The 27,060-nt window shown below is 35.6% G+C and overlaps 1 protein-coding gene and 1 long non-coding RNA gene across 3 annotated transcripts in view; both read left to right on the forward strand.

Moving 5' to 3' along the window:
• The window catches only part of LOC127848701 (heat shock 70 kDa protein 12A-like), a 155,175-nt gene that overhangs the window by 85,413 nt on the left and 42,702 nt on the right, over positions 1–27,060 (forward strand). The gene's annotated exons all lie outside the window — the stretch shown is intronic.
• LOC127848725 (uncharacterized) lies at positions 18,071–22,907 on the forward strand. The gene is made up of 3 exons (XR_008034659.1): positions 18,071–18,207; positions 18,447–18,588; positions 21,961–22,907. It is a non-coding gene; the product is annotated as an uncharacterized LOC127848725 (long non-coding RNA).

The following is a 27,060-nucleotide window of genomic DNA, read 5'->3' on the forward strand; positions in this document are numbered from 1 at the left end:
GCTCTGCTAATTTCAATTTCTTTATGTATATACCAAGATTCTTCCCCCGCCATGTTGTATATTATCAAAACCTTTGAGTGGATATTTTATTCTTAATCTTTTGTTTATTTTCATTTTCAATTATTTGTATTATTATTTAAAAAACCATCTCATCTTTTCTTTTACTGTGGTTCCGCCAACCAGCTTCATCCAGGCGTATCGTTTCTGGGCGAGTCTCTCCAGCTGCCCCCTTGTTATGCCCATCTGCTCGGCATCTGCATCCAGGTCGCGGCGCCAGGTGTTTCTAGGCCGCCCTCGCTTTCTTTTCCCTTGGGGGTTCCAGGTGAGCGATTGTCTTGTTTATTTAGATGCAGGTTTGCGAAGGGTGTGGCTTGTCCATCTCTTACGTTTCTGAATTATGTCTTCTAAAACGGGCTGCTGCTTTGTTTTTCTCCATAATTTATCGTTGGATATCTTGTCTGGGCAGAGGAGTTTGAGGTTCTTCCTGAGCCAGGTGTTGACTACCTGTATTTTATTTACTGTGGTGAAAGTGGTTCTCCAGGTCTCTGCTTCTTAGAGCAATATTGGATTCACGCTGTTATTGCGATGTATCCCCAGATGTTCTTCAGCTGATGAAAGGCTGCCCGTACTTTACCGATGCGGGTTCAGACGTGTGCATCCGTTCCTCCATGGTCCAGAATGCTGACGAGATGTGAAGCTGCACCTCCTTCAGCGCCTCCCTTGGATTGTGATGGGTGTGTCGCTGCATGTGATAATCTTTAACACCTTGTTCTTTCCACTGCTGATGGTGAGGCCTAATTTAGCTGCGTTGTCCGCTACAATGTTTGTCTTTTCCTCCATATATTGTTTGGTGTGGGAGAGAAAAGCCAGACCGTCGGCAAAGTCAAGGTCGTCCATCTATTTCCAGATTGTCCACTGGATTTCGTTCCGCTTCTGATCCATCGAGGTCTTCATTACATAGTGTGTGGCCAGAATAAACAGAAAAATTGAGAATAAGCAGCCTGGCTTGATTCTGGTTCTCACTTCGACGGCGTCGGTGAGCTGTCTGTAATGAACAATTATGCAGGTCATCCCTTTATAAGACTTCCTGATGTTGGTGATCTTTCACGGCACTCCGTATGTCCTCAGAAGTCTCCAGAAGGCCTTCCGGTCAACGCTATCGAATGCCTTGTCATATCCGATGAATTTGACATACAGTGACAAATTCCACTCCAGAGATTGTTCCAGAATGATGTGAAGGGTCGCGATCTGGTCCATGCATGATATCTCGTGTCGAAATCCGCCTTGCTGGTCACAGACATTCGGGTCTTCTGCGTCTTTCATTCGGTTCAGCAGGATGCGATTAAATACCCTTTCTTAGATGGACATCAGCGTAATTCTGCTGTAGTGAGAGCAGGAATGGAGGTCGCCTTTTATGAAGAGCTTGATGAAGAAACCCTCTTTTCACTCTGTCGGTTTTTCTGTTTCATCCCATATCTTGCTGAATAGCGGGTAGAGTAGCTCCACATTGGTCTCGACACAAGCCTCAAGCGCGTTTCCGGTATTCTGTCAGGTCCTGTAGATTTACCGTTCTTCAATTGCTTGATGGCGCTGCTGATCCCTTCCTTTATGGTAATGAGGCACTTGATTGGCAGATAGCATGTAGCTGGCGGATGATCCGCTGGGTTCGCAGGAGCTGGTCTGTTGAGTATCTTTTGGAAGTGCTTAATCCACCTCTTCTTCTACCCTCGACATATTTTATTATTCCTCCAGTTTCGTCCCTTACTGGCCTCTCTGTCTTGGAAAACTTTCCTGCTAATCTCTTTGTTAGGGCAGACATATCATTACATTTGTTCTGATAGGCTGCCTGTTCCGCCTCTGTCGCAAGCGCCTCTATGTAGTACCGCTTGTCTTCTCTTATACTTTACTTGACGCTCCTATTTGCGTCGGTGTATTCTTGTTTGCCTTTACTTTGCGGCAAGTTTCCTGCTGTTGTTTACACTTGCCTTCGTTTCCAGTCTTTTTTTACTTTCTGAAGCGTCTAGGCTTCAATCCAGTCATTGTGGATGTACGACTTGATGCCCAGTATATCTTTCTATTTGATGTCATTGCTACTTTTACTTTCTACCATTTCTGCTATATCGTCTCTACTCTTAGCAGTTCCTCTAGGACCTGGAACTTGTTAACCAGATTGACCTTGAACTCTTCTCGCTTCCAAATTTCTTTCAGCGTATCGGTTTTAGACAGCGGCAAAACTTCCTCGCGGTGTAACATGTGGTCGATCTGGATCTCCGCTGACAGGTCTGGTGACATTCAAGTTATCTTGTGTATCCTTCTGCAAAGGAAAACACGTGTTCCGATGGTCAGCGAATGTCGTTCATATCGCCTAATAATTGCTTCCCCATGATCTTCTCATATCTTGGTTTTGAAGTCAACCATTTGAATGAAGATGCTTTTTTAAAATTTTGATTTGTCTTGCATGATGGTTGACCCTCTATAGTAAAAGTTATCTTTCTCGAACTTTTGTATGAAACTTTTATGGGCATTATTTCTTTCATCTTATATTATATTTCCATGGAAACGTTTTCAGATTAAAAAAAAATCAGAATAGCAGACTCTGAATAAAAGTAGAATAGCAAAGCAAAGAATTCAAGCGGACGATAAATTTTATGTTTGATAAGAACGATTGCCCAATATTGTCATTGTATAAACAATTTGATGCCAAGTTCAACATATTGAAAACATGAGTCGTATTGAAATGAAGTTGCACTTTATCCCTATTTAAAAACAAACCACTATGCCAACAACATTATTATTAATTGTATAAGAGTATTTGAAGTGTCGCGTTATTTACAAACCTATTAAAATTACATGTTGTACCAGTAGGACCTCAACGCATCGTACATCCCGCACGAATGTTAAGCAATACTCTTACAAAAACTTATGTCATTCAATATATGTGTAAGGCTATTGTTTTATCTCTCGTATCATTCGATGATATAATATATATGCTTTGTTTAAATTCATCTCGCCCGAATGCAGCTTCTTTAAATATTAAATTGCACACACATTTGCTCAATCGTTTTTTGTTTGGAATATCCAGGGCAATATAGAGCGCATCATTTCCTTGAACAGTTACTTAATACGAATGCGATGTATGGAATGATACAAATGAACAACATGCTGATTCTCATGTACTCATAATTAATGAAAATATAAACTTGGCAAGTCGGCAGCTAGTATATTTGCTGTATCCTCTCAAACTGAATCAGCACATGAACAGAAATGACATCAAGTATCAGCAGCATTGCAGATATGAATAAAAAAGTCGCAGCATGTAAATTAAATATATATTTAATAAGGTAATTGTTTAAGTATTACAATTTAAGACAATCCACAATGTCAAACTTATTTCATTTTTAATTATGTAAGAAAAACATAGGCAAGGAACATTTCAATGATTGCTAATTAAGTGAGCAGGTATCATGAGCAATGTATATATAAAACATTTCAAACGATCGGATAGATGGTTTCCAGTTGTAGTTAGCAACATTTAAATTATTTAACCATACAACATCACAAAGGCGTAACAACCATGTTTATATGCTCAGAAGTAACTTTATACCATCAGGAACATCATGTCCTTGACAGGTCTGGCCTTTCGGGGGGGGGGGGGGAAGACGGACTAGGACAAGGAAATCCTTTGTAAGTCAAGTAAGTTATGGGCTGCTTGAAATAGCTCATCAACCGGTAGGGTCGTCCAGTATTTCACATCGTCTATCCAGTTTTCTGACTACCTCGATGGCGATATCCCTATATGTACCTGGAGCACAGTGCTGCACAGAGAGTCATTCCTGGTTGCATATCGAGACCGAGGCAGCTTAAAGGGGCCTTTTCACTGATTTTGGCATGTTTTGAAGTTTGTCATAAAATGCTTTATATTGATAAATGTTTACATTGGTTATAAAAAGCTCCAGTACAGAATCAAAAATAAAATTGAAAAAAAGAAAAAAAAAGGTAACCCTCAGCAGGGCTCGAACCACTGACCCCTGGAGTAATACAGTAAAAAGTATATCACTTAGACCAGTCGGCCATCCTTCCACATACAATGCCAGATGTATTTTATACTTTATATATACGCAATCCATGTAGTTTCACAGCATATAACGACAACAACAGCACTCTCCAAATTATTAATTCGTTTTGCGTTGCAACGCTTTATAATTTTTGGGTTTTTAAATCGTTTAAAGATGCATATAATGGCTATTTTAGAGCATGGTTAATGTTCAGTTTTACTGTTAACTCACAAATATCATAACTAATACGAAAATTTGCGAAACTGAACAACTTTTTTCAATTTTGTCAATATACCCAAACGTGAAAAGGCCCCTTTAAGTCGTTTGGCGGTAGCCGCAAAAAAGGATTATTGTGGGCCAACAAGTGCAGCTGTCATGTTCTGGACGTATTTGTTGGTTGGTTTTGTGCTCTATGAAGGAGATGCGTGGACGTCTTCGAAGACGCCTGTGTTCAAAGGCATGTAATGTGCGTTATGTGTTCGCGTCGAATGTCAAGGTCTTTCAGCCGTACAGTAGAATGGAGCGACGGACTGATAAATCATGTACTTGGTGGGGAAGCTGATGGAGCTACATGTCCACAATTTGCGTAGTTTTGCCATCGCTGTGGTCGCTCGAGGCTGTTCCCAAGTACTTGAACCTGGTCATTTCGTCCAGCTGCTAGCCGCTCATGGCTGTTCAACATGTCCTTATACTTATCCGTTCTGACCGCCGTCCCTTATGCTCCTGCTATTTCGAGGAGTATGTTGGTGATGTCTTTTAGTTCACTGCTTGTGCCATTCATGAGGTAAATGACATCCGCGAATTTCAGGTTGGACATTGATCTGCCGACGATGGCGTTTGTGGTGTGGTGGTATTGGTGGGTCTCCTATATTATTTTTCCTGGGAAAAGGCTAAACAGGAATGGGGAAAGCAAACATTCCTAACGGCTGCTATATTCTGAGTAAGTCACCCATCTGTCCGTTTAGAAGTACTGCGCTGCTGGCGTTTCCGTACAGTTCTTGGAAGACTTGCACTTGAAGTAAACAATTTAAATGATGATGTTTCTCTTTAATATGTCTTGTATGATTATTGACCATCTATAGAAAAAGACTTCTTTCTCAAACTTTTACATGAAACTTCAATGTGTATTTTTCCTTACATGTCAACTTATCATATGTTTCAATTGAAACGATTTCAGATTTAAAAAACGTTCAAAATTGCAGACACTGTATACAAGTAGAATAGCACAGCAAAGTATTTACATGCACGATAAATATTATGTTTGACAAGAACGATTGTTCATTACGGTCATTGTATAAACAAGTTATGCCATGTTTAACGCATTGAAAACATGAGTCGTGATGAAATAAATTTGCATGATATCTCTAACCAAAATCAAAACACTATAACAGCAACATTATTATTTGTATACTAGTGTTTGAAGTGTCGTGTAATTTACAACACTGTCAAAATCATATGTTGTACAAGTAGGACCTCAACACAACGTACAGCCCACACTAATGTTATTCAATAATCTTACTGAAAATTATGCAATGCAATATATGTGTAAAGCTACTGTTTTATGCTGGCGTTTCCATAGAGTTCTTGGAAGACTTGCGCCAGCCCTTCGTCAATGTCGAATCCCCCAGAACCTATCATAGACCATCGTGCTAAAGTCAACCATATGAACCGATAATGTAGTGGAAGAGCTCACGATGGTATTGTAGGTATTTCTGCAGTTGAATATTTGTTCGACTCGGCTTCGCCCAACTCTGAATCCAGTCCGTTCTTCCGCCATCAGTTCCTAATTTTCATTCAGTTCATATGTGTAGCACTACTTTGCTTGGATGGCTTATGAGACTGATGGTGCGATTATTCTTGCATAGCTTGAGGTTGTCCTTTATTTGTTATATGGATCAAGAAAGACTGGGGTCAATCCTTATGCAACTTCATCTCCGTCCAGATTTTCTGACAGAGTGACGATATTATTGTAGTCGTTTCTTCTCATCTGCGCTTAATCGGCTCGGAAGGGAGGTAGTCAACTCCCGGCTTTTGTTCTGGCTTCCGACTTTACACTGCCTTTTCCATCTAAGTCGTTAGTATGGATATACCCACGTCGTCCGCATCTAGTCTGGAATCGTTCTGAAGGAGACTTGGGTCTGGTCGAACGATGTAGTTGTATAGGTCGCTGCAGTATTCGGTGCACCTGCTCAGGGCTGTGGCATTTATTGTTAGAAGGTTCCCGTCAGCGTCTGCTATAATACTCGCACTGTGCTGAGTGGACTTTGAAATAGTTTTAATAGTGATAAGAGTGCTGTAGGCCTTCTTACTGCTGCCTTCGGTCACATTTTTGTCAATGTTGGTGCATCTTTCGTATTCTACCTTCACCTCCCTGTTAGTGTCTGGTAAAACAAATATTTAATAACATATTTAATAACATTAAGATAACACACATCTTTGTTTCTCGTTAAAAGTCTGAAGTATTTTTCGCACATTTTGCTTCTAGCATATACATATTATGATATATCATTATCAAAATGAAACCTTAACCACTCGATGTTGTGACTTGTAATATTTGTATCTTACACTTACGCTGACATAATCCTGATACAAAGGTGCTTGATGAAATATAATATTATATCATATAAAAAGATCAGTAAGTTGTATTTTAAGCCCATCTTTAAAGGTAGTTTGTATTACATGGAATCAACTTTAAAGTCATCATATTTAACAAAAATGAATCAGATTTTACAACCCACACAATTTGATACCTAGATGTGTTACAACAATTACAAAACAAAAACAAAACAACGCATTTTACAAATAGTAAGTGCAAGAGCTAAAACTCTTCAAAAGTCATACAAAATGACCATGTCCATGCACAATGCAGAGTTTCAGCGATACCATTTAATAATTTCTTTAACATTAGTGCAAAAAAGTATGGCAAACAGAAACACATAGAACCTCCCTATCTTTTTGTAACATTTCAAATACGGAACGAAATTAAGATTTCTTCATTAAACAACCGTTTTTTAATGTTTTGGTGAATATGCTATCATTATAATGTTTTTTTTCTCTGTGTGCATTTTAAACAAGAAATATCTTTAAAAAAGATATACGGCGTTGATAGTTCAATGAATGAGATCAAGGATAGCGAATGTCTTTTTTCTGTGCAGTTCTTAGCTGCATCACACGCAGTACGGGATGTTACGCGGAGTTTTCGCGGCTTATTTTACATTTTTACATATTGCTGGTCATAAACCTATAGATACAAAACAGAAAACCAAAAGAAGAATGGAAGTGAAATTAAAACATACGAGTCAACCGGCCACACGAGAAGTATCCGTATTTATAGGCGCGTTCTTCGAACAAACCTGTTTTAGTGGTTTGATTCGATTATTAACAGTATCGATAATCATCGCGCTCATGCTTAATACATTGGTCAATATGGTGGAATAATTATTGTTAAATTAATCAAAAATAAGATTTATCATTGTTTTGTTGAAAACACATTAAGAATCTACATATTTCTGGTCTAAAGAAAATTCCAGGTCACCTAGTTCACGGATAGCGTATTTATTATATAACTATTATTTTACTGGCCGCGAACTCCGGAGATGACCTGTATATAAACTCTGACATTCATACACTGGCCGCGAATTGACCCGGGTTGAAATGCAATGTATTAAAGTGAGGCCTCGCTTCCACTGCTCTTTATACTTTTACATGTTAACATGTTGACAAGAATATGGAAGTAAGTACTAAATATGAGAACATAGCCTTTAAATATAAACGCGTTGCGCTGGTAATTCTCTGAAAATAAAAGGTGTACGCACAAACTGTATTTATGTCGAGAATTGAGTGTAAAACTGTTCTATCTATTAAGCCTTTTCATTAGAAATAAAATTGTTTCATGCAGTAAAACAGTGTTACAAAGACGCGGATATGTTTCCAATGTTCTGGTGGAATACTCAAATCAGCCAATGGAATAAATGAAGTGAATTCATTCGTACCTAGCCGCGGGAAATTTTATTTGAATTTTATTGGACACTTACAAAGGTCAGGAGAGGTGAAAAGCTGGCTTAATTCAGCTTACGCCGAATAACACACATGTACGTACTGAAATAAAACGTATCTTGGCTTTGAACTCGACATTGGCGGATAACATAATAAAGAGTTGTAAAGACCTTACCAGAAAAATGCGCAACTATCATGACCTTGTGTGGTTAGGAATGATTCTTCAAAAGGTATTAATCAGAAAGGTCTCTTTAGAGTCGTATTGGGCATACGAGCTTATAAGATAAAAGGATCGGATTTTTTATTTGTTTGACTTGATAGTGTTTAACAATTTCACGGCTCTTTTTAAGTTCGTATACTTAAACGGCGTCATTATGCGACCATTTGCTTTAGAGTGATATCGCTCGTTTTATTTTATTGCATCATATTGCCGAGCAGGTCTAATAAAATTGTAAGAAATAATTCAACATGAATTTTTTTTTGGTCACATTTGAACAAGCACTTGGTGAAATAGACGAACATGTCGACTGCATTGGACATTCATATATACGCGTATGAAAACAATGCATATGCACTCTTTAAATGATCTGTTAACAAACCACAATAAAACACACCACTTGTCATATCAGATTAAAATAAACTTATTAAAAAACACATTAGCCTGATCTACTTTATGAATTTGAAATTTTGACTTATGGACATATTGATACAATTTGAAGAATCCAGCTCCAATTGTGTAAATAGATCTTTAATCATAACACCTACACGAAAATTTAAAAGTAACTGAAACGATTAATTCTACGCTTAACTAGCACTTTCTATGATGTGTCTGTCTTTGTGTTAGAGAAGTAACGAAAAGCCGTGAAAACAGGCTCCATATAATTTTGGTATGACTCTGGTATGATGGCTGACTGTTGCACTCGGAAAAGTTGGAATAAAATGGAAATAAAACATTCCATATCTCACAGAATAGTTCATATTAGCCCAAAGTTTCTTTGTCCTCGCACGACATACTTGTTTATGAAGCCAAACTGACAAAATGTGTTTAAACAGAAAATGCATAGTTTGGGCTTTTCTCAGAAGTAAGAAATATTGTTCATTAAATCAGGATAACACAATTTGTCTCTTGATTTGAGGAAACACAAATTCAAAACATGCAATATAAAGTTGCATATATATAAGTAAGATACGTTATACCAATACATATCGTAGTAAAGTATGTACAATACATAGATAAGAACTAAATATCACACTAAATGAGGCCTGTACATGTAATATCGTTTAAGAAAACAATCACATTGCTTACCATCAACACGATTTTTTTTTAAAGTTTTGTCTAAATCCGATGTTTTGAAAATATACACAGAACTCGTCAGGTACGTTAACTTGTTTGTAAACTTGTGTGTCTTATTGCATAAACTCCATCTATAATGCCCTCTGGCGGGGTGCAGAAACTTGGCAAAAGGAGGGCTTGAACAGGAGAAATCGTGTATTAACAAGGCAATTCAAATGCCGTTCAGATTGAAGCCCTGTTGTGTGTTTTTCACATCCATAAACTGGTCAGCGCGCAGTTACTTCCCTTAGTCTTTTTTGAGTTCTTCTTAGTGAATTCAATGAAGTTATTATGAAGATTGTGAATAACTCCAGCCTTCGACGACTTTCCAAGCATAAATGGGGAACTGAATAAGCACTAGTTTTCTCATGCATGCAGGGATAAAGGTAATGAATATTTCACTCCAATTTTCAAATTATACGATCTGCACTCTCTTGACACCAGCTTTATTTTATTATCAACGTCAATGAAGTTAATGTTATTTAGTCCACACTTTCAAAAGACTATGCTGTAAATATCAGGGGCGTAGCTGCTATTACGCACAGCAGGCCCGGGCCTACATTTTTTTTTAAACATGAACAAAATAAAAATGCTTCAACTTCGAAAAACGTATTAACATGTTGATTCTGGGGGGGTCAGGTGTTAGAAATCTGCATTTCATATTGACATAATCCTCAGACAATGGATTCTGGACGTGTTCAAAGGACATATCTTCCAATTATCAACTCTACTTCTTTCTGTGTGCATAGGTTCTAGCTCGCTTCTTTTCACGCGACTTGCTGTTACAAGTTACATAGATCTACATATGTACATGTAGATCTACTCGTATCCCATTCAATACTACAGTAAGGTGTAATCGATTATCGTTGGATTTGTAAGAAACATTCCGAATGATGGTTATGACCGTGGAAATTTGTTTTGATTTGATGTTACGCCAAAGGCAGCATACCCGGCTATACACCGTGTACTAGCAATCCTGCTCACAATGCCAGCTACCTCAGCCTCGAGTAAGCGTTCTTTCAGTTCTATGCGACGTATCAAATCGTACATGAGAAGCACCATGTCTGGTGAAAGGCTGTCTGCTTTAGGATTCCTACACATTCACAGAGAAATGCATGTTTCGAACTTTCGATCGATGAAATCATCAACACATTTTACTCGGTTAAGTGTAGAAATATTGATTTTATGTAATTGATGCACTTGTTAGAACAATTAGCGTAAGATATCGACTATAAGTATTACACTAAACACGTTACGGTGCCGATAAGGACATGCAGACAGTATTATTGGAAAGAATTCCCATGGTTTGACTTGTGAATAAGTGGAGTGTTACACTTTTAAATGTTTCTCTGTTCCATATTGTTTTAAAATTTAGTTCTCTGGTAGAAAGATAATACAGTAAAATTTAGTTCTCTGATATTGAGATAAAACAGTAAAATATCAAAGAAAAACAGGTCAAAGTCTTATTTTTTCTTATCTTATTATTTGTCTACATAATTATGCCTTTAATCTCACCGCAGACGTTAGGCTATAGGATTTAAAAAATTTCCGTGGGACTGGGAGGAGGACCTCTTTTTTATGTATCAAAACCGGGCTTACAGCTAAAAAATGCTAGCTACGCCCCTGAATATAAGTGTTTATGTACCTTCAACGTTCCTGCTGTATGCTGGAAATTTTTCAGTGACAATATGTTGGCAGAATTTTAATTCCTAGAAAATTTAGTTGGAACGAAATAAGATAGACCTGTACGAAGGAAACATCTATGAAAACAAAGACTAATTCTGACGATATATTTATCCGTCGCGACCAGTAAATTCCAAAATAATTCCTCATTATTGCGTGGCTGCATTTGAAATTTGCATTAATCCACTGTTTAAACACATTTTAAATCGAAAACTGTCTCGTCATTTCTGATAATGACCGATTGAGGCATATGTAAAACACAACTTTGAACTGTATGACTTCATATGAAATAATCGAATTATTTTGTCAATGTCGAATGAACAAAACATATTGTTTTCTATGTTATTTTAATTTATTTTGGTATGTGTGATTTGTTTATGCAAAAATACCGAAAATACACATTTTTTCGGACATGTTCATCTGCGGGCGCTCTCCAAATCCGTCCCTTCGGATTTTTCGAGCGCCCGCAGATGATCATGCCCTCGAAAACGTGTTTTATCTCTATATTGTAGCTAAGACTTGATATGCAAGGCACAAATACACGAAATTTATATCATGGTATCATCCTTTTCGAAGGCAAACATTCAAACTACTCAAAATGTATTTACCACTTCTCTCTGGGAAGCTTTTCAGAAAATTTACATCAAAAACGTTAATGTCAAATACGTTAAATCGATTAATTACAATACATTTACCAACCCGTTAGGTGCCTCTAAATTTAAGATTTCGTCACACTATGACGTAATTATGTTTCGTCACCGTTCTACGGAGCATCTATAGTCACGTCATCTCTCGGATCGTATGTTTACTGCACTGTATATGGCGGAAAATATGAAGTGTGGATGGTGTTTGATATAAACAGAGGTAAGTTGTGGTTTATGCTTCGATTTACTTTGATTACCACCTTTTGGAAGACAAGTATGCAACGTAAAAGCAATTTGCATGTGGCAATAGAAATATTAACCCAAATATAAACGGTTCAATGTATTGAACGTATCTGATAAACTACGATAACGTATCTGATTTTAATGTTTCAATCGAGTTTTCACAATTTCCTCAATGATTTTATAGATCAATAGATCTACTGGTGAATTGAAAGTGTACTTAAACCAATATGGGAGGTAACCACTGCGAGGAAGTTTGCTTTTTTATAGTCTGGATTACCTGCCTTTTTGTATACAAAGAGTCAGGCACAGACGAAGTAATGGCGGAGGCAATGGAAATAGTAAGTTAACTAGCAAATATTAAAAGGTGGTTCGTTGGGATAGTATTTATTTCCCGATCAAAATTATAATTAAGTATATCAATGGTATGAATCATTTTCACGGAACGATTGATTTTGTATGAGATTTTCATTCTTCATAGGTTGAATAGTTTTCGGATAAATAAATGGAAAATGTAATTTCGGATAATATTCATTATATGGATGAATAGTACCGTCAAAATCCTTATTTTTACCAATGATATGTACATTTTTGGCTTGCATGATGAATTTTATTCTGTTTAAAAATCGATAATGTATTTATACATCCATTTTGATTGTTTTATCAATGCTCATTAATAACAAACAAATACAGTCAGGTCGTCAGTTCCGAATCACTATCGAAACTACTATGTATATTTTAAAACGGCGATCGATTTTAATTTTAGATATAGGGCGTATTACATATAATTTTAACATCTTTGCTCTGTTTACCTTGATTTTGAATTTGGTTCTTAATATAAATGAGTTTTTATGTTATTTCTAAACCGAATCCTTTCTCCACTTCCGGTTAATATTCTCCAATAGCGAATCACGTGACAGAAGGTGCACTTTATGACTAGGGATCGTCTCAAAACAAACTTGAACTGTCAAAATAGTTTAATTTAACGTTCATAACAATATAACCAGACTAGCTTTTGTTCAAAGTGCTGTTAAACCATAACAATAAAAGAAAAGCAAAAAGTAAAAAATAACAAAACAAAATTAAATGGACCTCTACCTGAGATCACACAATGAAGGGCACCTGCCTATAATATACATATGTACTTCAATATACAGTATACTGTTTTTCCAAGCAACAACATATAAAACAAGAAGTAGGAATAGATAAAACGAAATAAATGGTTCCCTACCTGAGATCACACACTTGCACTTTCATAAAATATACTATAATATACAATCTAATGTTGCTCAATGTTATCTTAGATTAGCCTCTGCCCACTAGAAACAACACAAGCTTTCTGAGAGGAAAGTTTCATTTCTCAGGGCACAAATTAGAGATTCTAAACAAACAATTACATGAAACCAGAAAATAATGAGCGATTTCAACCTGTGTAGGTTGCACATGACAATTTAAGATTACATTTAATGCAAATAACAAGGACCAGTTTTCTCAAGGAGTATCCAATAAATTGAACAGTCCTGCTCTGCTCTGACAGGGATGGCACATTTTAATGCAAAAGACAGTGATAAAAATACATATAAATACATATCTCTATGTAGTGTTAATGCTTGTATAGGACAGCATTTTCTGATACCGAAATGACAGTAAAAATAAATTAAAACAATCTATCGTATGAATCAAATATGGAAAGCATACCATACAGTATTGTCACACAAAACTATGAAAATGTATAAGGAAGCAACAGCACACAATGCATGTCAAGGTTCTATTGTAGTAAATATTCATGTAAACTTTATCCAGGAAATATGCTTATGAAGGTGTTTTAATCTCACTTGACTAAGAAAATCTATTTAAAGGATAAGCAAAATATACATAATAATATTTAAAGTGATGTTTTGTGCAAACTTACTCCACAAAATGTTAGTGGAACATGGGCTAACTTGCCTAAAACAGGACATATATTGACTGGTGCCCCAGATACTGGATTTAAAATATTTTTTAAAATATCATCACCCATACTTAGTTGTTCTTTTCTCAGAGGGGATGAACCCAGTCTCACAAATCATATCAATTCAATATATGAACAACTGACCATGAAAAATAACTAAATCATTTTCTAGACAAATAGGAATTCAAGCTTTTGGTAAAACTAAAAACAAACAAACTAGGAACCAATTAAAATAAAATAAGGAAAAGGTTGGTAAATTAGCAACTGCTAGAGAGCTTTGGCAAGTGTACAACACTCATAAATTCACATGGGTAGAGCTAAACACATCACAGATGCATGGGTGAAAGGTCTAGGCTGCTGCATTTCCCCCATTGCCTCAGGGCACCTCTGCGTCCTTCACAATACTGAAAAATAATGATATAAGCCTTACTATTTTAATTATACCTCAGGTGACTAGCACATGTCAAATTCTCATTTACCCATATTACAGTCACATGCGATATTATTTTATTACATTTTTTGGAGATGAAAATAGCACCACTAGTTTTTCGCATCAAGAGAATATAAAACTATACTGCATTTACTTCATTTACTTTCTGGCATTTGTATATTTTTTAAATTAAAACAAAAATAAAATCACACAACTTATAAAATTTTATAATCAGATTTAATTAAATTGGAATACATCGTTTTCCTTTGTCTATGAGTTCATACCAGCAACCTGCCTTTTAAACGTCCGTGCATTCAGATATGTATGAGTCAGAGTGCTTAGTAAATGAATAAACACGCAAATGTTTTTCTTATATTAAGTTGTTGTGTTTTCTTTGTTCAACATAATAAAATAAATATCACACCCATACAGTTTGATAAAGCTGGGTTAGGTTAACATAACCATTCTCAGGTAAACATTATGTTGTTATCACCCTGTATGCGGTGTGATACATGTATTTATATATGTTTAAAAATAAAAGTGCAATGTAACTTCAAGCATTATAAAGAAATACAAGAGTTCCGCGGTCGGAGATGACCGCATTGAAGCCGGATTTTTTATTTAAATGACAGGAAAGTACCTTTCGTGTTTTTGTCAATGCAATACTTAAATTACTGAAATATTGTTCAAAGGTCAAAAGGTTTGAAGACTCTAGGTACAAGCATACCAAAGTTATAACATGGAATAAGAACTTTAACATTTTTACCTACCAAAGTTATAAGAACTTTAACATTTTTACATTCAAGGTCACAGTGACCTTGACCTTAGAATGAATGACCTTGAAATGACCAGTGGTCATCTAAGTGTGCTTGCAAACCTTCATGTCAAGTTTGAAGACTCTATGTCCAAGCATACCAAAGTTATAACAATTTTAACATTTTAACATTTAAGGTCACAGTGACCTTGACCTTCAAATGAATGACATTGAAATGACCAGTGGTCATCTTCTAGTACTGGCCAATCTTTATTTCAAGTTTGAAGACTCTAGGTACAAGCATACCAAAGTTATAACATGAAATAAGAACTTTAACATTTTTACATTCAAGGTCACAGTGACCTTGACCTTCAAATGAATGACCTTGAAATGTCCAGTGGTTACTTACTAGTTCTGGCCAACCTTCATGTCAAGTTTCAAGACTCTAGGTCCAAGCATACCAAAGTTATAACAACTTTAACATTTTTACATTCAAGGTCACAGTGACCTTGACCTTCAAATGAATGACCTTGAAATGTCCAGTGGTTACTTACTAGTTCTGGCCAACCTTCATGTCAAGTTTCAAGACTCTAGGTCCAAGCATACCAAAGTTATAACAACTTTAACATTTTTATATTGAAGGTCACAGTGACCTTCACCTTCAAATGAATGACCTTGAAATGACCAGTGGTCATCTGTTAATCCTGGCCAACCTTCATGTCAAGTTTGAAGACTCTAGGTCCAAGCATACCAAAGTTATACCATGAAATAAGAACTTTAACATTTTTACATTCAAGGTCACAGTGACCTTGACCTTCAAATGAATGACCTTGAAATGACCAGTGGTTACTAACTAGTTATGGCCAACCTTCATGTCAAGTTTCAAGACTCTAGGTCCAAGCATACCAAAGTTATAACAACTTTAACATTTTTTATATTGAAGGTCACAGTGACCTTGACCTTCAAATGAATGACCTTGAAATGACCAGTGGTCATCTGTTAATCCTGGCCAACCTTCATGTCAAGTTTGAAGACTCTAGGTCCAAGCATACCAAAGTTATACCATGAAATAAGAACTTTAACATTTTCGAGCACGCCGCCACCCCGCCACCCCGCCCGCCCGCCCGCCCGACAACATCAATCTATAAGCCGAGATTTTTTCGAAAAAAATCCGGCTAAAAATATAAACTTGAATTATATTTTCAAACCGTATATAGTAATAAATAGTAAGATGCTCATAGATAAATGATTACAACAATTTTTGAATCCCCTGTTGCTTCTAGTAAGTTCTACTCACTGTTTTCATAGTAGCAACAGCATGTCTCCTATTCAATAATGCAATATAACAAATGCTGGTTGGAACCAAATGTAATTACCTTATTTTCAAGCAGTTAGCATTAAAAATAATAGAATTTCATCCCAGGCCATGTGTAAAGGCCAATACTAAAATTTGCAATATCACTTAACGATGTTTGACAGGTAGAAATTCGTTTGAGATTACCCCTGATTTACTTCATGTCTGTTTCGGAACTGACACCTATGGCAGTGAGTCATTTTTGATACTCCAAATTCACAGTTTGACTGAAAATGTATAAATCTTATTGTTTTCTTATTTCCTGATAAGTTACCTTCAAATCAATACCAAGATCACTTACCATGGACAATCCGTTATAGAAACAAACGTGTTCTAATTTCCGTTGACCGATCGCGCTGACAGGATTTTGTCGCCATTCGAAAATATGTGTGCGAGCGTTTCGACAATTCAGATTGTTTACATTTGTCTACTTTCTTCCGGTTTGTTGCGAAAAAAAATCATCAAATATTAAGGTGTATGGCTGTACAATTTGTTCAATCATAAGTGGTGAGACTTATTTTTCAATGTTGAATGAAATGTAATTTGTTTCGGAACTGGCGACTTTTCGGAACTGACGACCTGACTGTAGCTATAGTATATAATACATTTTACTAGCCACTGCTCATCCTACTAGAACTATTTTACATTGTCCTATTGTACTTGCAATTTTTGCTATGATGGCTGAGAGAGCTGAGTTAAAAAGCTGAGGTAGAGTAATTATTATTGTAAATAGTTTGTCATTTTTTTAAATTTTAAATTCAACTACTAAGCAACTTACATAGTCATAGTACACAAGATAATTATTCTAGCATGCCTACCGACTGAGCTTAAATAGAGATGCTTGTTATTGTCCTTGGTGGGATGATAATCCTGTGTAACCAAGGTCTAATTATTTAGACTAGCCCTGTCACTACACTGCTTTCTTCTTTTTTTTCAGGTTATAAACAGCCAGTCAGTTACAGATGCATTGCAGAAATTTTGTTCAGAATTTCAAACTAATATATCAGAGCTCAAACCACTACAGTTTAAAGCACTTCAAACATTATTATCAAAAAAGACTGCATCTGTTTTCTACCCACTGGCTATGGCAAATCATTAATTTACGAAATTTTACCTTTTATTGTTCCAAAATGTATTGTGATTGTTATTGTGCCTTTAAATGCCATAATAGATCAGCTGACACTGTTGACTTATCAATTATCAAATATTTTTTCTTTCATCCAGAGACTGTTTTAAACTCGCCTAAAGTGAACAACATATTTCGCTCTGTTAAATTTCAAGATTATAACAAGTTTCTTGTAATAGACGAGGCTCATTGTGTGATTGAATGGGGCGAAGAATTTAGGAAGGACTTTAAAAGAATATACCAACTGAAGTCTCTTGTAAGTTGTCCAATTCTTGCTTTGTCAGTAACAATAACAAAAGCAGGTAAAACTGAAATTGCAAAATGTCTGCATTTGACTAACTATGAAGTTATAAGTGCTAGCCCCGCAAAAAACAACATTAAGATGGTCGTTAAGAATCGTCCTAGTCCAAACTCCATTTACACCATTTGACTATATATTTGTACCGGTTTTGCAACAACTGAAGAGTGAGTTTGATAATTATGAAATAACTATTGTATATTGTAAGACAATGAACTGGATTGGTTATGGATATGAACTTGCACAGCAAATACTTGGTGATGAATTCTACTAAGGAAAACCATCAGAGAAAACTGCTAGAGTCATGATGTACCATTCATCTATGGAAGGCTCTGATGGGAAGGTACGATGTTGTATTATTTAGATTTACAAAAATACAGTGATATGAAAATCAATCATAGTGTAAATTGCATTATTTACATATTTGAATTATGTAATTTCAGTAAATATGACACTAGTTTAATTGTTACTTGTTAGAAACTATTTAGTAAGGTTGATGTTTTATAATGAATGGATCTAGTTTAATCTTTGAACCATCAACATGCAAAATATTTATATGTTGTTCTTTTCATTAATTTTTAGTTGAAGAAACATATTGTTGAGACGTAACAGACTGAAAGGTCTACAATCCGACTGATATTTGCATCTGTGGCTCTAGGCATGGGTGCAGATTTGAGGCATGTTAAAAGGGTGATTCATGCTGGACCTCCTGCCTCCTTAGAAAGTAAGTTTAGGTATTTAAAAACTGCCTTTGATAGTAAACAAGTTCAAAAAAGTTTATTTCATAGATATTTATCAACATTGAAATGCTTTGATTCTTATACCAAAAGTAGTGTAACATACACAGCATTAAACAACATTGGTCATAATTTACATGTAAGCTTAATTAAGCTCCAATATTAGATACAAAAGTCAACAAAACTATTTAAAGTTTGAGCAATGAGCACATAATTGAGCATTGAACACAAAGAAGTTAATAAAGTTTTTTTATCTGCTGATGCAAACAAACTGACCTCAGTACTGACCTGAGCTAATAAAATTTTATTTTGTGCTTTAAGTTCTATTCTGTGCTCCAGGGTTCGACACTTAAACACGTCCGACAGTAAGATTGGTGGTCGGGCTAGTAAAACTGTGGGCTATCTTGTCCGACTGGTCGTACATAAAAAATCTATACTGATTCATATAACTATAACTAACCGAAAACCTTTTTTCTTAATGTGTAAAATAACTATCGTATCCGTTATTTACATTAGAACAAAACTAGCGTATATAAATAAACACGGAGCATTCACATGATTCATTGCTATTTTTAGACACGAAGGAGAGCTTCCTGCAAAAATTGCTTGTTTCCATTGGTCAAGTTGTCATGAATATTAATGATTTTCTGCAGTGTCTCAGAACTTTCTATCGAAAATCGGTATTATCAATGTAAACATTTTGGCGTAGCAGACAAGAGAATGTAATTTAAAGAATGGCTTTGTTCAAGATTGGATTTTCGTCCGACAAATAAGTAAATAAAGAAGAATCCAACGGTAAAACTGACACAGATTATGATGGATAAAGGGTCTTGGAGCTGTGGTTGCATGGAGCACAGCGGTCAAGGAGGCCAGAATTTGATGACGTTAATAAATGTCACCTGCTGTACAGACATCATTTGTTTAACTGGTGATAAACAGTGAAATTATAACAAACAATTTATGCTGTTAAATAGTTTTATTTTATTTTTTACTCTGTGCATCAAAATAACTTTCTTGTGTTCACTAATTATTTACTGATAAAACTTGATTAAACAGTTACACGACACAATTGTGTTTATTTGCTATGTCATTTATGGTCTAGTAGACATCAGATTCGGGCTAGTACATTTTAAGAGGAGCTGGTCCGATGGTCTGGCTGTAAAAAAAGTTAATGTCGAACCCTGTGCTCTGAGCTCAAACATAACACATATAATCCTAATTTTATCTTGAGCTGTTTATTACCTATGAACAAAGTTTTCCTAAAACTAAAAACAATTTTCCTAATATTTTTAACAAACCAATGAATATCTTGAACATCTTCATATATATATATATATATATATATATATATTCACACATATGGCCAGTTACAGGGTCTCTGATTTCGAAATAGCTCATGGGGTTCCAACTTTAAATACATGTATCTCTATACCCTTTTTATGCCCCTCGAAGAAGAGGGGGTATATTGCTTTGCACATGTCTGTCGGTCGGTCCGTCCACCAGGTGGTTTCCGGATGATAACTCAAGAACGCTTGGGCCTAGGATCATGAAACTTCATAGGTACATTGATCATGACTCGCAGAAGACCCCTATTGATTTTGAGGTCACTGGGTCAAAGGTCAAGGTGACCCAAAATAGTAAAACGGTTTCCGGATGATAACTCAAGAACGCTTAGGCCTAGGATCATGAAACTTGATAGGTAGATTGATCATGACTCGCAGATGACCCCTATTGATTTTCATGTCACTAGGTCAAAGGTCAAGGTCACAGTGACCCGAAATAGTAAAATGGTTTCCGGATGATGACTCAAGAACGCTTAGGCCTAGGATCATGAAACTTGATAGGTAGATTGATCATGACTCGCAGATGACCCCTATTGATTTTCAGGTCACTAGGTCAAAGGTCAAGGTCACAGTGACCCGAAATAGTAAAATGGTTTCCGGATGATAACTCAAGAACGCTTATGCCTAGGATCATGAAACTTCGTAGGTAGATTGATAATGGCTGGCAGATGACCCCTATTGATTTTTAGGTCACTAGGTCAAAGGTCAAGGTCATGGTGACCCGAAATATTAAAATGGTTTCCGGATGATAACTCAAGAACGCTTATGCCTAGGATCATGAAACTCATAGGTACATTGATCATGACATGCAGATGACACCTATTGATTTTCAGGTCACTAGGTCAAAGGTCAAGGTCACGGTGACCCGAAATAGTAAAATGGTTTCCGGATGATAACTCAAGAACGCTTATGCCTAGGATCATGAAACTTGATATTTAGATTGATCATGACTCGCAGTTGACCCCTATTGATTTTCAGGTCACTATATCAAAGGTCAAGGTCACGGTGACCTGAAATAGTAAAATGGTTTCCGGATGATAACTCAAGAACGCCAATGGCTATGATCATGAAACTTCATAGGTACATTGATCATGACTTGCAGATGACCCCTATTGATTTTGAGGTCACTAGGTCAAAGGTCAAGGTCATGGTGACCCGAAATAGTAAAATGGTTTCCGGATGATAACTCAAGAACACTTATGCCTAGGATCATGAAACTCCATAGTTACATTGATCATGACTCGCGGATGACCCCTATCGATTTTGAGGTCACTAGGTCAAAGGTCAGTTCACGGTGACCCGAAATAGTAAAATGGTTTCCGGATGATAACGGAAGAACGCTTATTCCTAGGATCATGAAACTTGATAGGTAGATTAATCATGACTCGCAGATGACCCCTATTGATTTTCAGGTCAAAGGTCAAGGTCACGGTGACCCGAAATAGTAAAATGGTTTCCGGATGATAACTCAAAAACGCTTATGGCTAGGATCATTAAACTTCATAGGTAGATTGATCATGACTGGCAGATGACCCCTATTGATTTTCAGGTCACTAGGTCAAAGGTCAAGGTCACAGTGACAAAAAACATATTCACACAATGGCTGTCACTACAACGGAGAGCCCATATGGGGGGCATGCATGTTTTACAAACAGCCCTTGTTTTATCTGATATTAACACGAATTAAGGTATATTAGGGTACCCAATATATTATTATATATAAATACGCCATTTATTTAACGTCTTATACAAGGAAATATATAGCGAAAATAATTTGGGGTATATACAATTTCAATTTAAGACCTGATTGTGATTTTCGATATAACACCTTATTGTGCAATTTGATTGCATTACCTCCCCTACCCCCCCTTACATAGTTATTAAAGGTGTCTAAAACGGGGGGTTATATACAGACCCCGTTTTTATATTGACCCTGTAAGTGTAGTCTGAAAACTACCAATACCGCGTAACTGGCACAATGTATTACATGTAGTAATACACACATTATATTTGCAGCTTACATACAAGAGATCGGCAGAGCAGGAAGAAGCCATGCTGATGCCCTGGCCATTCTCTTCTTTAACAAATCAGACATTGCATCTGCACATATGACCAGAGAAATGAAGGACTATTGTGTAAACTCAACTATCTGCCGAAGAACTTTAGTTAACCAGTATTTTGGTTTTGAAACTCAGGAAGTCAAACAGTTTTCAATTTGTTGTGATTTGTGTTATAATGAACTGGGGATAGAATATGATTTTAGTAAACTGTAAGCTAACTAAATGCATACATATTATTACAAGTTTCCTTGATAAATTGAATTTTCACATTTTTTTAGGAAAGTCTATCCTCGAATATTTTAAATATCTTAAATATATTTGATTGGATTGTTTTATTATGCCCCCCTTCGAAGAAGAGGGGGTATATTGTTTTGCTCATGTCGGTCCGTCCGTCCATCCACCATATGGTGTCCGGATGATAACTCAAGAACGCTTAGGCCTAAGATCATGAAACTTCATAGGTACATTGATCATGACTGGCAGATGACCCCTGATTTACAGGTCACAAGGTCAAAGGTCAAGGTTGCAGTGACTCGAAACAGTAAAATGGTTTCCTGATGATAACTCAAGAATAATTAGGCCTAGGATCATGAAACTTCATAGGTACATCGATCATGACTGGCAGATGACCCCTATTGATTTTCAGGTCACTGGTTCAAAGGTCAAGGTCACAGTGACAAAAAACGTATTCACACAATAGCTGCCACTACAACTGACAGCCCATATGGGGGGCATGCATGTTTGCAAGTGTTCTTTCCACTGGCAATGGAATCAATTAATTCAGTATTAAAGTGTCCCGATATCTGATCCATTGTATACAACATGCCTGAATGGCTCAGAGTGACACCCAAAGGTTGAAGTCTGTCATACACCTACAATGATCCAACATTTTTGTCTATGATTCATTTGAAGTTTGCTTTTTTATGTTAATATTACCTTAAATAAATCAACTAAAATGAGTTTGAAAAGCTTAACCAAACACATTTAAGTAATACTTCATATATTTCCATTTAACTGAAAGGCACTCTAGTAAGTGAAATTATATAAAAATGTATATATTGAATAATTCATAATTTACAACACCTGTTTCAAGTCGGTGCGCTTAACTTACAATAGGAACAATTAGTTTAAAGGCCCATAGAAACTTCACATTACAGAAAATTGTAAAATGAATTAGCCAATTAAATATCTTATACTTGGTTTAGCTTGATTTTAGAAAAACTCCATGGTTTTTCTCTACAATTTGGTCAAAAGGTGATTTTTATTAAATGTTAAGTAATATTAAAACAAGATTGAAGCAATAACTTTCAGCTTAAACTAATTCAGTGTGTTTGGATTTTGAAGTTCTATGATACTTTAATGATAAATAACAAATAAACATAACCAAAGCATAAACAAATAACAACAAACTAACATTCACTAGGAACATTTTTTTATTTCTTATTTATGACATCTGCTGTGTAGAAGAGCAATTTATTTTTCATAAGGTTGACATTAAAATTTCTATTGTTTGGAGGTACCTGACTGACTCATGAAATTGACAGGACCAATTTTTTTTGCTTCTATATAAGGCTAAAAATGATTTATTAGTTAAGAATTACAAACCCTGCTGGGAAATTCACTTTTGACATCAAATTTAACACATTTTTACCTAAGGTATATTAATAAAATTTAAATGGTGTTCTAATTACATATAGAACTAAAATTATTCAAAAAATTAAACAAAATGGACAAGAAATAAGAATTTTTTTTTGCAAGAATTGCAGACTTATTCCTGATTGTTTTATGGGTAGAATAAACACAAGACGGCCATAATGGCCAATTCTCACCGAAGTACAGGTAGCCAATATTTGTCAAAGGCATAATGACCTACTTATTGACCCCTGATGACCCGTCTTTGAACTTGACCTACAATTCCTCCAAACAATCATCCTGACAAAGTTTCTGGATATATGAGCAAAAAAAAACACCAAAGGGGAGTTAAGAGAATAAGGACGGACGACAGACATTAATCGATCCTATGAGCTCATCTGAGCTCAGGTGAGCTAAAACATCAAGGACCTTAAGTGCCTGGGTCAGTGCTATTAAATAGATGTTCCAAATGATTTATTTAATTTCCAAACAAAACATGTGTCATTAACAGTAACAGGAACATAAACATTCAAATGCCCAATTTCACAAATTTGAGGTTAAGAAAATATTACACGATTTAATGATTAATACTGTTTTTTTTTTATCAAATTGCAAGAAACTATATACTGCTTGTCTCTATTGAAAGAAAATAAAACGAGTCTATATCTCTATTGTTGGTTTGTAACCTACGTAGTATACTCGCACAGTAGCATATTTATGCAGAGATCGGAAAATCATTGATAAATGTATTCGTCGTTTCAATGCTTAGGGCCTAGTAATTTTTGCAAATCGGAACTCAACTTACGTAAAACACTTGCTCAATTAACCGTTGAACTCCACCTCCGTTCTTTGCAAAAGGTTCGAAGGCGGAGCTTTGCACGTGCTATTATTTAATTGGACGATTGCCATTGAGGAGCAAACACACGATTGGTTCGGCATGTTGATTGCTAGACAAAGGAAGCCAATTTTGTCGGCGAGAAACTTGTCGCTTTATTGCTTCAGACAGGAAGCGGCTTTCCTTTGATGACGTCAAACTGTCAATTCACATGGAGTGCAAATTTTCGGAAATGCTAACATTAAACTTTGGATTAAATTATCAAAATAAAGCAAAAGCGAAGTTGAGAAATACTTATTGAAATAATTAGCCTTAGTTCAAATAAGACGTTTTGCGTTGTAAATCAACGAGTTTTCATGACAACGAAAACTTTAACAAACAATACCGCGGCGCACAGGGATCGATATACCTCGATTTTTTTTAATGAACAATCAATGAAGAAGTGTGAAAACACCAACAAAGACATTTTTTTTTCATCTTTTAATTTTTGTCAAAACAATTACTACCCCGTTCATTCCTAACCTTTCCCGCTATTTGTTGTTTCTACAACGGCCCCTTCAGTCTATAACATTATAGGGTGTAGTTTTTTTGCAATAACAAAAATGGCGGCAATTGTGAAGATTTACGATTACGAAATGGATTTTTTGCAATTTAGCAACCAGGAAAGCGTTGTGTCAATGTATTACGCGCACTGAATTTTTATTTTGAAATTTGAAGGTAAAAAACTGCGCGCTATGCATGGTAAAATACGGTATTGCTAATTTCTGGCTAAGAAAGATTTTTTTGAAATAACTGGATTGATTTTTACTGTTTGTGTATTTATATATTGTGAAATATTTAAAACATATAAAGACATTTAAAATGCATACATTGAGTTTTTTATGTAACAAACATTCATTCACAGCTTAGTTGGGCAACTCTTTAATGAAATTTTCTCTCAAGTTACTCATACAATGATTAAATATAAATTGCACACTTTACAATATTCCATTCTATACACAAAGTGTTAAGCTCAAATTATGTGCTATTGTGCTTTAACATAACATCTGGAAAAAACGAGTTGAAACAAAATGTACTTTTTGGATTGTTTGTTCATTAGCTAAAGTCATTGCGATCATCTTTTGAACTAACGACAGCTCCTGGTATCGTGTTTTCATCAACATTCCAAACACAGTAGATATGACCAGTATAAGTCCCTGAACAGATTTCGTATTCCCTATCTTAGAGGTTGGTAGAGACACAGCCAAGAGAACATAAGCTAGCAATGGCTGTTGCTCTAATAGTTCATCAATGACTTCATGCCATTTAAATTCAGCCATGTCACAGAAATCCTTTTGGGCCAAAACACTGTCCTTGTTGCAGCATTCCTTTGCCGCATATTCTATTTCATTTAAAAGTTCTACAATGAAACTTCCTCTCAATGGAGAAGACGATATATGCCCTGCTACTTCTCTTGGAGAGCTAGAACCTGATTGAAGCAAAAAAAGTAAAATAAAAATAAAACAGAAATAATAATATATGATAATATTGCTTGATAAATCTGTTGTTTTGTTCTTTTAAAGAAATGACAATATAATTTTATTTTAGCAATCATTAATGTATGTTTATATATCATATACTTTTTAAAAAGTGTTTTACACCTTATTAGTAGAGGACTAGTCATTTCAAAAAATTAATTTGTTCAAATTGATAAAAATCAGTCATATATTTTACAAAAACAAAATATCTGATTGATAGCAGTTTTAGATTGTTTATTTTATAAAACCACCCATCCCTTTGCTACTTTTGTCATCTCTCACCATTTCTGTTGTGTTATCAAAATTACTGCAGTTTAGTATAAACAATATTTATTTTGAAAACATATACATATACAATGTACATATATAATACAATATCATAAATATTTGTTTTGATTGCAGAGATAGCCTAGCTAATTTAAAACTTCTCTCCTCAGATGCAGTTTCCACTTCAGTGCTGGAACACTGGAAAGTTCAAAACATGGCTCTATACTCCCAGGGGGTGATACAAATGACTGGTGCATAAAGCAATTAAACATTTATAATAATACTCACTTATTTTTTGTATGATCTCGTGTATCTCAGACTCTTTCAGCTCAGAGTAGGTCCTTAAACGTCTTAGTGCGGCCGTATTCACTGTTTCAGCACACACATTCGTTGTCTGAAATTACCATTATCAGTTTTTGATTTGGGGTTAAACATTGTTGTTTGAGGCAACATGCAATACTCTAGTTTTATTCCATAAATTTGACTAGATATTGAAAGACAAAAGATACCATATAAACCATTTAGTATTAGTAAAATTCTGTGTGAACTATATCATGTGTATCGGTAACACAATTTAGATTTATCAAAAACTACTTCAACTATTCATGTCCATACAATAACACTGAAAAGAAATCTGGCGCATCAGTATGTTGCACTAACTTTAGGTCATCATATAACAGTTTAAAAACAGATCAAATCACATCGTCAAATAAACTTACTTTTACATACTACTTGTAGTGAGAAGTTGTTTATCAGTAGCTTGTTCATAAAATATTGTATTTAACTTACCCCCTGCAGATTTTTC

Source organism: Dreissena polymorpha, chromosome 10 (genome assembly GCF_020536995.1).
Source record: "Dreissena polymorpha isolate Duluth1 chromosome 10, UMN_Dpol_1.0, whole genome shotgun sequence".
In the NCBI taxonomy this organism is placed as follows: domain Eukaryota; kingdom Metazoa; phylum Mollusca; class Bivalvia; order Myida; family Dreissenidae; genus Dreissena; species Dreissena polymorpha.